Source organism: Callithrix jacchus, chromosome 10, assembly GCF_049354715.1.
Source record: "Callithrix jacchus isolate 240 chromosome 10, calJac240_pri, whole genome shotgun sequence".
NCBI classification, from domain to species: domain Eukaryota; kingdom Metazoa; phylum Chordata; class Mammalia; order Primates; family Cebidae; genus Callithrix; species Callithrix jacchus.
The window spans coordinates 4,924,562-4,939,521 of NC_133511.1; the positions used below are offsets into that span (position 1 = coordinate 4,924,562).

The window sequence follows — 14,960 nt, forward strand, 5'->3', positions numbered from 1 at the left end:
GCCAGGTTACCCATAAAGGGAAGCCTATTAGACTCACAGCAGATCTCTCAGTGGAAACCCTACAAGCCAGAAGAGAGTGGGGGCCAATATTCAACATACTTAAAGAACAGAACTTTCAGCCCAGAATCTCATATCCTGCCAAACTAAGCTTCACAATTGAAGGAAAAATAAAATCTTTTATGAACAAGCAAGTACTTAGAGATTTGATTACCACCAGGCCTGCTTTACAAGAACTTCTGAAAGAAGCATTATACATAGAAAGGAACAACCAGTATTAGCCTTTCTAAAAATATACCAAAAAGTAAAGAGCATCAACATAAAGAAGAATTTACATCAACAAATGGATAAAATAGCCAGTTAACATCAAATGGCAGTAACCCTAAATTTAAATCAACTAAATCCCCCAATCAAAAGATACAGCCAAAACCTAATGGTATATCCAAAGATACACAAAGACTCAAAACAAAGGGTTGGAGAAAAATTTACCAACCAAATGGAGAGCAAAAATAAATATATAAACGAAAAGCAGGAGTTGCAATTCTCACATTTGATAAAATAGATTTCAAAGCAACAAAGATACAGTGGTAAAAGGATCAATGCAACAATAAGAGATCTTAATACCCAGATACATAAGACCCATAACGAGATTTAGACTCAACGAGACAGAAAATTAATAAGGATATCCAGGACTTCAACTCAGATCCGGAACAAGTAAACTCAAATATTTATAGAGTTCTCCATTTTAAATACACAAAATATTGATCGGCCATTATTAATACCCATTTTTAGAATGAAGCAATATTCCTGTTCTCTCTCCCTCTTTTTCTTCCTCTCCTTCTCTCCTTTTTTTACTTTTCAACATCCTAGTTCCTCACCTCTGCTCAATACATTCCTCTGAACACCTGATTCCTTGTGATTCTCCCATCCCACTGAAACCTCCAATCCATTAAAAAAAAAAAAAAAAGAAAAAGAAGAAAAATATGTGTGAGGGGACATTTTTTGTGCTTGTACCCCTAGTTTTGCTAAGATATATTACAGAAAACAGGTTAGGTGAACAATTGGCCAAATCAGTGGGAATGAACCCTAGTTCCAAGCTTGAAATGAATCAGTGACATCTCAGAGTAATCTATTTAGAACCTGGGGGAAATGAAGAGTCACACAAATGCTGGAACTTGCAAGACGCTTTATCTGTTTATACGAAAGGAGAAGGGTAATAGGAATGTGTTCTTCATCCTAGAGTGACAGGTATTTGTGCAAAGTCAATAATATTCCCTTAACATGTTTCTGAAAATTTTTCAAATTTATTTCTCACTAATATTAATAATCTCCCCTCTGGTGAACTAGTGAAATTTCTGCGGTCCAGAGGGACTCATGACACATATGTTAGATAATTTTATAAGCCGAATGTTGTGGAGTATATGGAAGTTACAGGCAAATATGCTGTAAACTTTTTATGTAAAGTTTGTGTCCCAACCATTCTCTATTCTCTATACTATGTCCTCTATTCTCTACCTATATCTCTATGTCTTATACTATGACACTGTGAGCAAAATGGAAATAAAATTAATAATAATAATAATAATAATATGCAGTTAACATTTATTACTCGGTTGTTTTGGGACTATTATTATCACCCATGGTTTGCAATATTGTGCTAGCACTTAACCTGTCCCCTATATCTCCCAGAGTGATTCTTTAAAAATGAGAATTTTATCACTTCATTGCTTAAAGCCCACTAGAATTTCTTTTCTTTTTTTTTTTTTTTTTTTTGAGTCAGAGTTTTGCTCTTATTACCCAGGCTGGAGTGCAATGGCGCCGTCTCGGCTCACGGCAACCTCCGCCTCCTGGGTTCAGGCAATTCTCCTGCCTCAGCCTCCTGAGCAGCTGGGATTACAGGCACGCACCACCATGCCCAGCTAATTTTTTTTGTATTTTTAGTAGAGATGGGATTTCACCATGTTGACCAGGATGGTCTCGATCTCTTGACCTCGTGATTCACCCACCTCGGCCTCTCAAAGTGCTGGGATTACAGGCTTGAGCCACTGCGCCCGGTCTTAGAATTTCTTGTTACTATTAGTATGAAGCAGTACATAAGGCCGCAGATATTCTGGTCCCTCCCTTGCTCCCCAGCTTCCCCAGCGGCATCTCTCCTGATGCTGTGTTCCAGCTACTAAGCCTCTCTCCAAAGCTCTGTTTAGTCTGTAAGTTCCCTATACTCACTGCTTCTCCTGTCTGGAATGTTCCTCTTTTACCTTTGACCTGCACTCCTTTACTTTTCAAACATGAGCATAAATGTTTCTTTAAAGGCTCTGTCATGGTGGACAATCAGTATTTATTCTGGCTACATTGTGCCTGCAATTTTTTCTCCCGATTAATATCTGCCTTTATGGGCTGACGGTAAACACCGTAAGGTTTACTAGCCATGTCTGCTTTAATCGTGCATCATATATCCTGCGTCTAGCCTAGTCATGGCACACAGTCACAAATACAAAAAGGAAAAGAGATAACAAGGAATTTGCATATTAGACTGTATTTCCGCAACGAAATTAAACAATCCTCCAGACTATGCATCAGGCTTTATATGCCATTTTAACTTCCTTAACAGCTAAATTTAGATCTCTTCTTTCAGTTAAGTTCTAAAAAATATATGATGGGTAATAAGACAGAGGATAACTGGGGAAAATGTCTCAGTAGGGAAGTAGAAGACATACGTTTAGCCAGAGAAGAGAACAAATGCAAAGTTTTGCTGCGTATGTGATTATTTTTTTTAGTTTTACTCAAGCAACTCAGCAGATAGTGGTACCATCATCAAACTGGGAAAGAACGGAATTAATAAGCTTGTTTTGGAAGGACTCAGAGAAAGAAAAAGTAATGAGAAATTAGAAATTTTACTTTAAGTTTCTTAAATTTGAGCCACCTATTGGATATACAGGAGACAGGTAAGTAGAAAATTGTATATATGAAACAGGAACTCCATTTTTATAGAGTTCTATATAGTGTCATGGTTCTTGTGAAGGGTCAAAGATACTTATAATAATACTAGACACCCATTAAGTCTTTGATGTTAAAGTGATTTAAACAGCCTAGAAAACACTATTATTAGTAATTGACTAGAATAATTCAGAGGAATCAAAGGAGTACTCAGAGTATAACCACAGAAATTGTATTACTTGATTTATTTTTTACATGAAGAAAGGACTGACACCTTTTGAAAATATTTGGGCAGCTAAAACATAAATTCTACTTTTTATGCCTTTCAAGAAAGTCAATAACCAGATGAGACTAGGTTACTTTCCCTAAGAACTAGTTTTTCTAAGAAATCTGTTAGTGAAAATAATGGCACATATCAGATGCGTTGCATACGTGTCCCCAAACATGTGACCATTACTTTGTTTATTTTGCACCTTTATTGTTTGAAATATTCAATATTATTGGACCTATTTTATTGAATTTAAAGAGTATGTGACACTGCACTCTTTTTAAAGAGCACTTACATAAATTTAAACATATCCAATTTTCCATATTTCTCCCATAGTACACAAAATTTAACTAAAAAATATTTGTTTTTATTAAAGTTACTCTGAATCAATTCAGAAAAAAGGCCAAATGTTACAAAATACATTTTTTTTGCTTGTCTTGTTTTAATTTTTGCATCATTTTTTCCCTTAATTACATTCAACATTTGTAAAATGATTTTGCGGAAATTAATTCCATCATGAAAACTTTTTAAGTATGCCATGTTCCACTCTTTCATTTAGGGTTTTCTTCTTTATAAAAAATGTATGGCTATAAATGCAAAAATACAGAGCTATTTATAGGATACTGAATATCCCAAACAAGTTAAACTGTATGTAAGACTAATCAGTTTTTGACAGAAAGCATTATGTGTGTCTTAGACTCCAGAAACATCTGTCTCAGCCTTGTTTGTTGCCAAGGAAAAATTCTTTCACATAAAGACATACAATGGCTGAATGTATGAAAAAATGAGACTCAGCGATCTGTTGCCTACAAGAAACATACTTTGCATAGTCTGAAAATAAAGAGGATGAAAATATATATTTCATGCCAATGGAAACCTAAAGGAACAGGAGCAGCTATGTTTATGTCAGAAAAAATAGATTTCAATACAAAAACTGTAAGGAAACACAAAAAAGTCATTATATAATGATAAAGAGGTCAGCCCTGCAACAGGGTATAATGATTATAAATACATATGTACTCAACACGCTAGCACCTGGGTATAGAAAGCAAGTGTTATTGGAGCTAAAGACAGAGACAGACTTCACACAAAAATAGCTGGAGACTTCAACACCCTACTTCCAGCACTCGACAGATCTCTCAGACAGAAGCTCAGCAACGAAAAATACTAGGCATCACCTGCACTATAGAGCTACTGCTATACCTACAAAACACTTCATTTATTGACTGAAGGACACACATTGATCTCCTAAGCACAAGGATCGTTCTCAAGAATAGGCCAACCAAACAAGTTTTAAACATTAAAAAAAAAATTGAAATAAAATTATGCATCTCCTCTGAGCACAGTAAAATAAAACTAGAAATCAACAACAAGACAAACTTTGAAAACTATACAAACACATGGAAATTAAACAATATGTTTCTGAATGACCAGTGGGTCAACAAATTAGAAAGGATGCTGGGCATGGTGGCTCACACCTGTAATCCCAGTACTTTGGGAGGCTCTGTGAAGATTCCGTTTCCCATTTTTTTTCCTTTTCACACAGTAAACCGTGCCCTCCTAGCCTTTCAGATTGTCTGCGAGTCTAATTTTTCCTGATCGTGTCACAAGGACCCCATCTTTAGCTAAACTAAGGAGAAAGTCATACAACGATAATGTGATATGCGCACTCAGAGGACCAAAGCCCTGCTTTCTCCATAGCTAGCTCCTGTGTTTACTCTGTTTTGTTCAAGGTCCGATGCAATGTTTGGTAATTAAGTTTGGCAGGTGGGAGAGAGAGACAAAGAGATGAAGAGTATGAGAGATAAATGAATATAATTCATAATGGTAACATTAGTAAATGACTATTTTAATAATTACTAACCTAAGACTTTAATTGTTTATTACATTTTGCTGCAATTTTTCTTACCTCCTTGACTGGTTATATAGTTGGGGGAAACTAAAGGCATATAAGTAGAATAAAAAAAGCAAATAAATAATAAATACTCACCAGTCTACATCAATAAAGAACACCAACTTGACCATCCAAGTAGTCAGCTGTCATTGGCCATTGAACTTCACCGCCAATATAACGCTTTCATTTATTTCACCCCCAACGACTCCCAATACTTACAATTCTCAATGGCCAGGAAAGAGGTAGAAAGCTCTTGTCATGGACAGTTGTTCTATGGTGAGCATCTGGGCTTTAACCCTTGGAATTTCAAATGATTTCTGTACCTAAAAGAAAAAACAGTAGATGAGATATGAGGGTTTTGAACTCTCAGGCAGCATCTTGCACCATGAGCTAGGAAACGTCTGGAGTGAAGGCAGTCTGGGGTTGTTAGCACCAAGCCCTTGGATATTGCCACTCCTGAACACTGGTACCCTACCTCTTACGATTGACACCCCATGTCAGACTGTACACTTCACGTCAAAATAAACACCACAAGCCTGGTCAAGGCTTTTCAACCTTCATTTTCTCTGTTTTCCATTTCTGACCTACAGATGTTACAACCAATTAAACATCCCTTGGGATATGCTCGCGATAACTGGGTACGGAAGACTTATTACTTTCAATCCCCACCAAGGCTGATTCTTCAGTTTAAAGGAGAATTAATCCCAGAATCTTGTTTTAAGGCCGGAACACCAAACAGCTTTCGTGCCCACACCACCATGGTAACTTCTTATGCATGGACTGATCAGTGAGATCCTGCCTACCCTAAATCCAGCATTTCTAGTCTTTTTCCAGGAATATCCTCCAAAGTACAATGTCTAATTCCTAATCATCCGAAAAGACCTAACTTCCTAGTTCTCTATTCATAGAAACCCTGTCTCAATTTATGCTACAATCTTCTTTAAACACCAGTGATGTATCTTTCTTTTCCCACAAGAGTTTTACTGGTTTCTAAACTTTTTAATTTAGAAACAACCACACTTTCCTGTGTTAATACCAATTCTATTTTCCCTTAGAAAAGAAGGAACATCTGTCTATTCATTTATGCATCTATTTATTCAATAAATATTAATTGAATATCTGCTATATGTCAGGCATATAGAGGCGCTGAGCAAATTCTGCCATCCTGAAGTTTGCATGTTAGTGAGTAAATATAGGTAAAAAACAGTCACATAAATAAACTATTAATATATGCTTATTGGGTGGAGAAAATAAAGTAGGAAGGACAGGTAATAGGGAAAAGGGACATTCCCTTCTGCCCTTTTCCATTGAAAGACTGACTTCCTTTTATTCCCTCTCACATGCCTTTATGAATCCCACCACAATCTGTAATCACACATTTTTTTGTTAACCCGTATTTCCAGTATCCATATCTCTCACAAAAGTCTGAGTCCTAGTAGTGTTAAGCCATGCAAGCCTCATTTACCCTTTTGTCATCAGGATGGAGCCCATCACCTCCATATAGTTTTTATTCATTTAGTAAATTAAGTAATCGGATTATTTCAACATGTTTTGTATTCTTTGAATTGTAATAACTTATAGCCCATAACATGAAGCTTACAGTTGACATTATTTTATTTTACTTTGCTCTTCTTCTGGGTTATATTAACATTTTCTTTCTCTAAACCAGATTTTAAACACCTGAATAACAGAAATCGGTTGTCATTCTACTTTTGCTTGCCTGAAAAAGTGTGTCATTTTTTTTTTTTTTTTTTTGAGTAGTGAATCATTATAAATTCTTTCTGAGCAAATAAGTGAATGCCAAGAAAAGGAAATGGAAGCTTACCTTCTGAAATACTTCCACTAGGTGGCAGCACCAAGAATACTTCTGGAAGCATGTGATGAGTTCCATGGTGAAGATGGGGCCCCTTATGCTGTCTCTCCAGGACGCATTATCTGTGATGATACAGAATGCTATGCCTTGGGCTATGCCTTTTTTTTTTTTTTTTTTTTTTTTTTTTTTGAGACGGAGTTTTGCTCTCGTTACCCAGGCTGGAGTGCAATGGCGCGATCTCGGCTCACAGCAACCTCCGCCTCCTGGGTTCAGGCAGTTCTCCTGCCTCAGCCTCCTGAGTAGCTGGGATTACAGGCACGCGCCACCATGCCCAGCTAATTTTTTGTATTTTTAGTAGAGACGGGGTTTCACCGTGGTGACCAGGACGGTCTCGATCTCTTGACCTCGTGATTCACCCGCCTCGGCCTCCCAAAGTGCTGGGATTACAGTTGGGCTATGCCTTTTACTGTTTTCGTTTATATGTTTTTTCATAGCTTGGCAGTTTACTTGATAGATTTACGGAAATCCTCATAACCTAACATTTACTTAGGTTTCACACAGAGGAGACAGAAAAGCTGGCAGAGGTTGAACAGAGAGGACAGCTTGTAAGCATAACCAGAGATTGCACAGTGATTGCATTTTGATTTCTGGAACTGACTTTTTACTATGGACCACATTGTCACTCACTTTGCTTGGAAAAGGGGACTTGAGAAATAACTGGAATTTTTCCACTTTACAAAGGAAAGAACAGAAGCAGAGAAGGATGAATGAACTTTCATGTTCACACAGTGAGCAAGCAACAAAAAAATGCTGTTGGGCTCCAGACTGTTTACTGATTGCACCGTGCTGTATTTCCCCACATAATAAACAAAACAGATGAACACGGCAAAACTCTAAGTTACGGAAGATTAAAACATCATAGAAATATACTGTATAATATGGTGCCAATAGTAAATACTACTGTATTATATACGTAAACATTTGCAAAGAGTAGATCTTATGTAAATTAACCTTATCATACCCTTGCAGAATATAATAGTAAGTAGAGAGCTGGAGGGATCTTTTGGAGGAGAGAGAGGTGTTTATGACATAGATTTTGGTGATGATTTTAGGGGTCTGTACTTACCTCCAAACTTATTAAGTTGCATGCATTAAATATGTACAGTTTTTGTATGTCAGTTACGCCTCAAAAAAGTGGTTTAAAACTAAGGCTTAAAAATTTGCAAACTGGAGAGAGTAAAAAGAGTCACCTTAGGATGACTACCTAGAGGTGAAATACAAACCACTGTTTCCTGTAATTAGACCTAATTAGCCCCACCCTAACATTTTCTACTTTTTTTAAAGGCCATTCTCATTTTTATCTGGACATGCAATAACACTGCTGTTTGTCGGCTCAGGTGGGATAGGTGTAGAAGAGGGCTTGAAGTTGATTATTTGGGAAAGACAGCCAGTAATGGGATCCATAAAACCTCTATTCAAAATGTTAAATGGGGCTGGGCGCGGTGGCTCACGCCTGTAATCCCAGCACTTTGGGAGGCCGAGGCACGTGGATCATGAGGTCAACAGATCGAGACCATCCTGGTCAACATGATGAAACTCCGTCTCTACTAAAAATACAAAAAATTAGCTGGGCATGGTGGCGCGTGCCTGTAGTCCCAGCTACTCAGGAGGCTGAGGCAGGAGAATTGCCTGAACCCAGGAGGTGGAGGTTGCGGTGAGCCGAGATCGTGCCATTGCACTCCAGCCTGGGTAACAAGAACGAAACTCCGTCTCAAAAAAAAAAAAAAAATGTTAAATGGGTTTAATAATAATAATAATAAAACAGAATCCATCATTTATATTTAAATGGTGTGCAGTGAATGGTGTTTCTTGTATGGTGTTGCTTTAATATATGTCATGCCTTTGACTGTAGTGTAACACTCATAATAAAAGTACATTTTTTAAAAAATGTGTGTGTGGGAGGGTGAAGGCATCTGTTCTCACAGCACATAGAAGATCATGTAAAATATGTAGAGAGCACACACCATTCTCTCAGATCATTGTTGCATAGAGCCTTTCCTGATTTTGTAGAATCATTCAAAGGTGGCCTCAGTACCCAAATTTTTGACTGTTGCTAAAAGACACATACTTGGTGTTGAAGAGCAGAAAGCAATGAGGTCCTTTTCCATGTGGATCTTGCAAACAGAATCTGCCTTCAGGTTTTCAGGTGACGGTGAAGAGGTGACTGCCAAGGATGCTGGAGAGCCGCTGACCCACAGATCCCCACAGTTTGCTGTAGAGAGCATCAGATATTTGTCCTAAACCTCTCCCTCCCCTCCCCACCACCCCCCACTGGCCCCTCTCCCTCTCCTCCCCACCACCCCCCAACTGGCCCCTCTACCTCCCCTCCCCACCCCCCCCAACTGGCCCCTCTCCCTCCCCACCCCACCACCCCCCAACTGGCCCTGGTGTGTGTTGTTCCTCTTCCTGTGTCCGTGTGTTCTCATTGTTCAGCTCCCACCTATAAGTGAGAACACAGGATGTTTGGTTTTCTGTTCTGGGTCAATTTGCTGAGGGTGATGGCTTCCAGCTTCATTCTTGACCCTTCAAAGGACATTATCTCTTTCCTTTTATGGTTGCATAGTATTCCATGGGGTACATGTACCACATTTTCTCTATCCACTCTATCGCTGGAGCAGAATTGTTGAAGGTGCCTGTAGAGCTAAATGAGTCTGGAGCTCAGATGAGTGAGTTCTGAATGAGAGCTCATGTCTTGGAAGTTGTTGACATGCGGGTCCTGGCATTACAGTGTTTCTAGCTGTAGACAGTCTTGTGAGAAAGTACTGGAACTGTCCACATTTCACAGGTGGTAAGACTGATGACTAGGGAGTACAGAGGTTAAGAAACTTGTGTGAACCTGCATGGTTCACAGGTGACAGAATAAAGGTTTCGTTTAAGTATCTCCTACTAAGAACATCTCCCCTGTTAACTATTTCTATGCACAGTCTAAACACAAAGACACAGCTTTTTAGGTATTTGGAAATTTGAACCCATCCCACAAAAGATAAGGTGGTCTCTAACAGGACTGTGACATGTTTACTAAAAATGAGAGTTTAGAAACGAAAGTATGGGGGAATAAAAGATAACACAGCATGGATCGTGGAGTTGAATAAATTCTGGAAATTTTGACATATTTATGGTATTAGACGCAGCCTTCCTTTTTGCCCTGGTGATCCTTTGGTCCGTATTGAGAACGGCTTGGATGTATATTTGATGAGCCACGTGGGTCTTTTGCACAGAGTCTACCAGGACCAGGGCCTTGTCTTCAACTTTGGCATCATAATATTTTTTCTTTTCCTCTTCCTTTAATAGCAGAACATTGTGTTTTGACAAATAATGTAAAACATCATGAAGAAAATATTTGCCCAGGTATTCCAACATCTTGAGTGTTTTGTTTTTGCGGTTGTCCTCTGTCAGAAATAGAAAGACTCCTCCAACCACAGGTACGGCTTAAATAATTCTGCCCTCACCTGAAACATAACTCTGTAATACGAAACTCCTCTAAAAATACATTCCATTTTACCGTGTCCCCAATGAATAGCACACCTTTTCCCTTGTAACTGCAGACAGAATTCTCTCACCCATCAAACTCATACCAGACTGTGCTTAGCAATTCATTGCCTCTTAAATTTGTTTTTATGGCTTTTCTTCTCCCTTCTCTATCATTGGGCATAATGCTAACTTGCTGGTCACCCGCTGTTTTCACATTTCTCTTTCTCTTGCTCACAGCTCATGATGATGATGATCCACCTGAACATGCGCACTCCCAGGACAGTCCATGCTTTTGTCTAGACTGTAAATACTACCAGACTATACAATCTTTCCTCTTTGCTGTATTTCGCTTCCTTGGGGAAAGCACTGTATCTCTGAATTTGCATTTTTAACACACATCCTATACCCACTTCTCTGTGCTCATTAACATCTTATTGCTGAAAATGTTTAAAAGTACTTAGTGTGCTTGCAAAATACATGACTTAATGAACAAATGGATGACTGCATACAGCATGCTAATTTTTTTAGCATCTTTTCCTCAATCAAAATTTGAAATTGCAAATAATCTGATGACTAATCTAGCATGGTGAATTAATGTGACATCAGGTTAATCATTACTCCTTAGCATAATTTGAATTTTTGTAGGGAAATATAGATATCAAAGTGATAAATCTTTGTGTCTGGCATTCTCCTAATTACTGCTACTCATTGGTAAAGAAACCAGTTGCCTTCTGGTGGGAGAAATTTGATATATTTTAGCTTCCTTTACTAAAATGTAAAGGGGTTAAAGCTGGAACCAATTTGGTTGGAAGAAAAAATGTTTAATTTAATAAATCCAATGAAACACTGGAGCAGAATTGTCGAAAATGCAGCTAGTTAAATGAGTCTGGCACTCAGAGAAGAGAGTTCTGGATGAGAGCTAATTCCTTGGGAGTTGTTGGCATGTTGATGCCTGCCATTACAATGTTTCTAGCCTTCCACAGTCTTGTGAGAAAGTACCGAAATTGTCCCCATTTCATAGGTGGTAAGACTGATGATTAGGAAGCAAGAGAAGCTAAGATACATGCAGGAAGCTGCATAGCTTACTAATGACAGAATCTAGGTTTAGGTTTTAGTAGGTGTTACTACAAGCCTCTACTATTAATTATTTCCATGCACAGTCTGAACCCAAGGACTCAGCCTTTTAGCTGATTGGAAGCTGGCTCCCACCCCACAAGAGACAAAGTGATCCCCAAAAGAAAAATTACAGGCTTAGTGAAAATGATAGTTTCATAAAGGAAGGACAGGAGAATCTCAGAAGACACTGCATGGGTTTTAGAGTTGAATAGATTCTAAAAAATTAGAGATATCCACCAAGGAGCCAGTCTTACCTTTTATATTGGTAGACTTTTTATCCATATCAGGGAGGGTCTGGATAGGTGTTTGTCCAGCCACATAGTTCTTTAGCAGGTAGCCTGTCAAGACGAGGGCCTTGCCTTCAATTTTGGTATTGTAATCTTTTTTCTTTTCTTTTTCCTTCAATTTGAGAACTCTTTTATTCACCAAGTTATTCAGTCTATTCTGAAGCATACATTTGAACAGAGCTTCGACATGGTTAAAGTTTTCTTTTTTGGAGCTGTCTTCTGTCAGAAATAGAAAGACTCCTTCAACTATGGGCACAGCTTAAAGAGTTCTGCCCTTGCTTTCGACAAAGCTCTGTAATGTGAAGCACCCTAGAAAATGCATTTTGTCTTACCACGTCCCCAACAAATACTCACTCACTTCTTTGTAGCGATAGCATTCTCTGGCCCGTCAAGTTCATACCAGGTTGCGTTTAGCGATCCGTTGCCATTTAGTTGGTTTTTTTCTTCCTTTCTGTAGCACTGGGCCTAATGCTGAATTCCTGGTCGTCCACTGTATTCAGATGTCTCTTTCTCTTGCTCAAAGCTCATGATGATCTACCCGAAATGTGTGCACCCAGGACAGTGCATTCTCTTGTCTAGACTGTAAATTATTCCTACTAGATTTGTCTGTATTTAGATTCCTTGGTGAAAGCACTGTATCTTTAAATTTGCAATTTTTAACACACAAACTATACCCGATTGTGATAATTAACAATTTTCTGCTCAAAATGCTTAAAAGTACTTAATCTGCTTGCTTAACAAATAAGCTAACATCCAACTTAATCATTGGATAAATTCTTTAGGGTCTTTTTTTTTTTCAAACCAAAATTTAGAACTGAAAATATCTGATAACTATTAGGGTAGATTAATATGACACTGACTTAATGTATTACTCGTTAGTATAATTTGAGTTTTTACCAGGAAAAAAAAAATCTATGTATATATATTTTAAATATAATACATATTAAATATATTATTTTTAATATTATATATTTTATATACAATATGTAATATATATTATATATGTATATATGTACATGTATATATATGTAATAAATCATTTATTTCAATACAAGAGATATGATTTAAGCAGGTTGTATGTGGAAAAGCCAGATATCTTCTCCCTTCTTAGTTAACTCTATAAAGGTAGTTATCTAGTTCATCAAGATATAAGGATAGTTTTCACACAAAATAAATTTTCTAAAGAAAACATGTCAGGACACTGGACAAAACTTTGGTCTAGAAGCACCAGACTCATTTTCCAGGTTAATTTGAGTTCATATGTCAATCATGTACCAACTGTTACAAGAAAGACACATGGACGTTACAAAACGAGAAAAAATATCTAATAGCATTTAATGAAGGTAACATCTCCTATGTATTTATTGTGATTAAAAAATGAAACAATGTCAATTATCATTGTAATTATCATCATTATTTACAAATCTCTCTTCTAATTACTTTACAAATAGTAGTATACTGGACCCTCACAATAAACCAGTAGAATATTTATTATTTTATCAATTTTGTAAGTCATTTAATAGGTTACCCTAAATAACACGAATTAGGGTTCAAATCCTATTTTTACACCACATTCCATGTAGTAAACCATGACATACTTTCACTAATGGTAGTTAATATATGTTGAACCCCCATGAGGTCAAGTGCATTACTGAAATTTCACAAAAGTTCCATGTGAAATGCATACTAACCTGTTTTATATGGAAAAGGAAACATGTACTGATAAGTAACTTAAGTAATTGAACGTAATCCTGTGAAAAGAAAACAGAGTTTACAGTAACTGGGCAGTAGGAATGGAAGTTCAAGTGTTCAGAATCCAGAGCCCTACTCCTAAATCATTAAATTACATTACGTGACAGTTGATGAAGAGCTTCTTAAGAGAACACAGACAAGATGCTTAAGGAACTCAGAAAAGATGAGAAAATGCCAGGACGTGAGTTAATAGAGGCTTCTTAGAAGAGGAGACAAAAATGTTCGTTTTAAAAGCAATGTGGATGTTGGAAGAGGAATGTGAAGCTTTGCAAAGAGTGCACTGGTCGGCTTGTGGAGTGTCCACTCCGCCTGGGTTCTGAAGCTCTGTTTAACTTATTTCCATGCTTAGTAAACTAACATAGATGGACTGAATGTATATGTGGAGAAATAGGATAGACAATTAACCTAAACAGGTTAACAACACAATAAATGCCACATGTGACAAACACACAGACCCACTTCCACCACTTCTATTCAACATGGTACTAGAAGTCCTAGTCACAGAAATTAGACAACAGAGAGATATTAAAGGCATCAAAATAGGAGAGGAAGAATTTAATATGTCCTGTTTATGAATGACACTATACTGCATATATTAAGAAAACACTAAATGTGCCACAAAACTCTGTTAGAACTAATACTCATATGCAGTAAAGTTGAAGGATGCAAAAACAACATGCAAAAATGGGTATCATTTTTCAAATAACAAACTAAAAATGGATGATGAAAATCTCATTTATAATGGCTACAAAATTTCCACAAAATAATAAAGTATAAATGTAAAGTTAAAAAAGTTAAAGATGTATATACCCATAACTATAAAACATTGACAGAAGAAACTGAGTGAGAGTCACAAAAATGGAAAGCTATCCTGTGTTCATGAATTGGAAATATTAATATTATTAAAATGTCTATACCCAATAAATCTATGAATTCAACAAAATTCCTATTAAACCTCCAATGCCAATTTTTGCAGAAATAAAAAATCAATCTTCAAATTCATATGGAATTACCAAAAAATTCAAATACCCAAAGCACTCTTGAATAAAGAACAAAACTGGAGGCATCACACAACCTGACTTTAGAACATACGACAAAGTTATAGTAATCAAACTAGAATGTAACATTAAAAACAGAGAACAAAGGAACAGGACAAAAAACCCAGATATAAACCCAGTTATTTACAGTAAATTTATTTTTGACAAAGTTTAAGAACACACAATAGCTAAGGACATTGTCTTCAACAAATGATGTTGAAAAAATTAAATATTCATGAGCAGAAAAATGAAATTGGGCCCTTATATGTCACCATATATAAAAATCAACTCCAAATAGATTAAACACATAAGCCTAATAACTGAAACTATG

At 37.0% G+C, this 14,960-nt stretch overlaps 2 long non-coding RNA genes across 2 annotated transcripts in view; one reads left to right on the forward strand and one right to left on the reverse strand.

Annotated features, from left to right (window-relative positions):
* The window catches only part of LOC144578026 (uncharacterized), a 145,622-nt gene that overhangs the window by 127,616 nt on the left and 3,046 nt on the right, over nucleotides 1-14,960 (forward strand). The window lies entirely within an intron of this gene.
* Nucleotides 6,916-12,642, reverse strand: LOC128929023 (uncharacterized). The gene is made up of 3 exons (XR_013522989.1): nucleotides 11,808-12,642; nucleotides 9,035-9,178; nucleotides 6,916-7,028 (listed from the first exon to the last, which is right to left on the reverse strand). It is a non-coding gene; the product is annotated as an uncharacterized LOC128929023 (long non-coding RNA).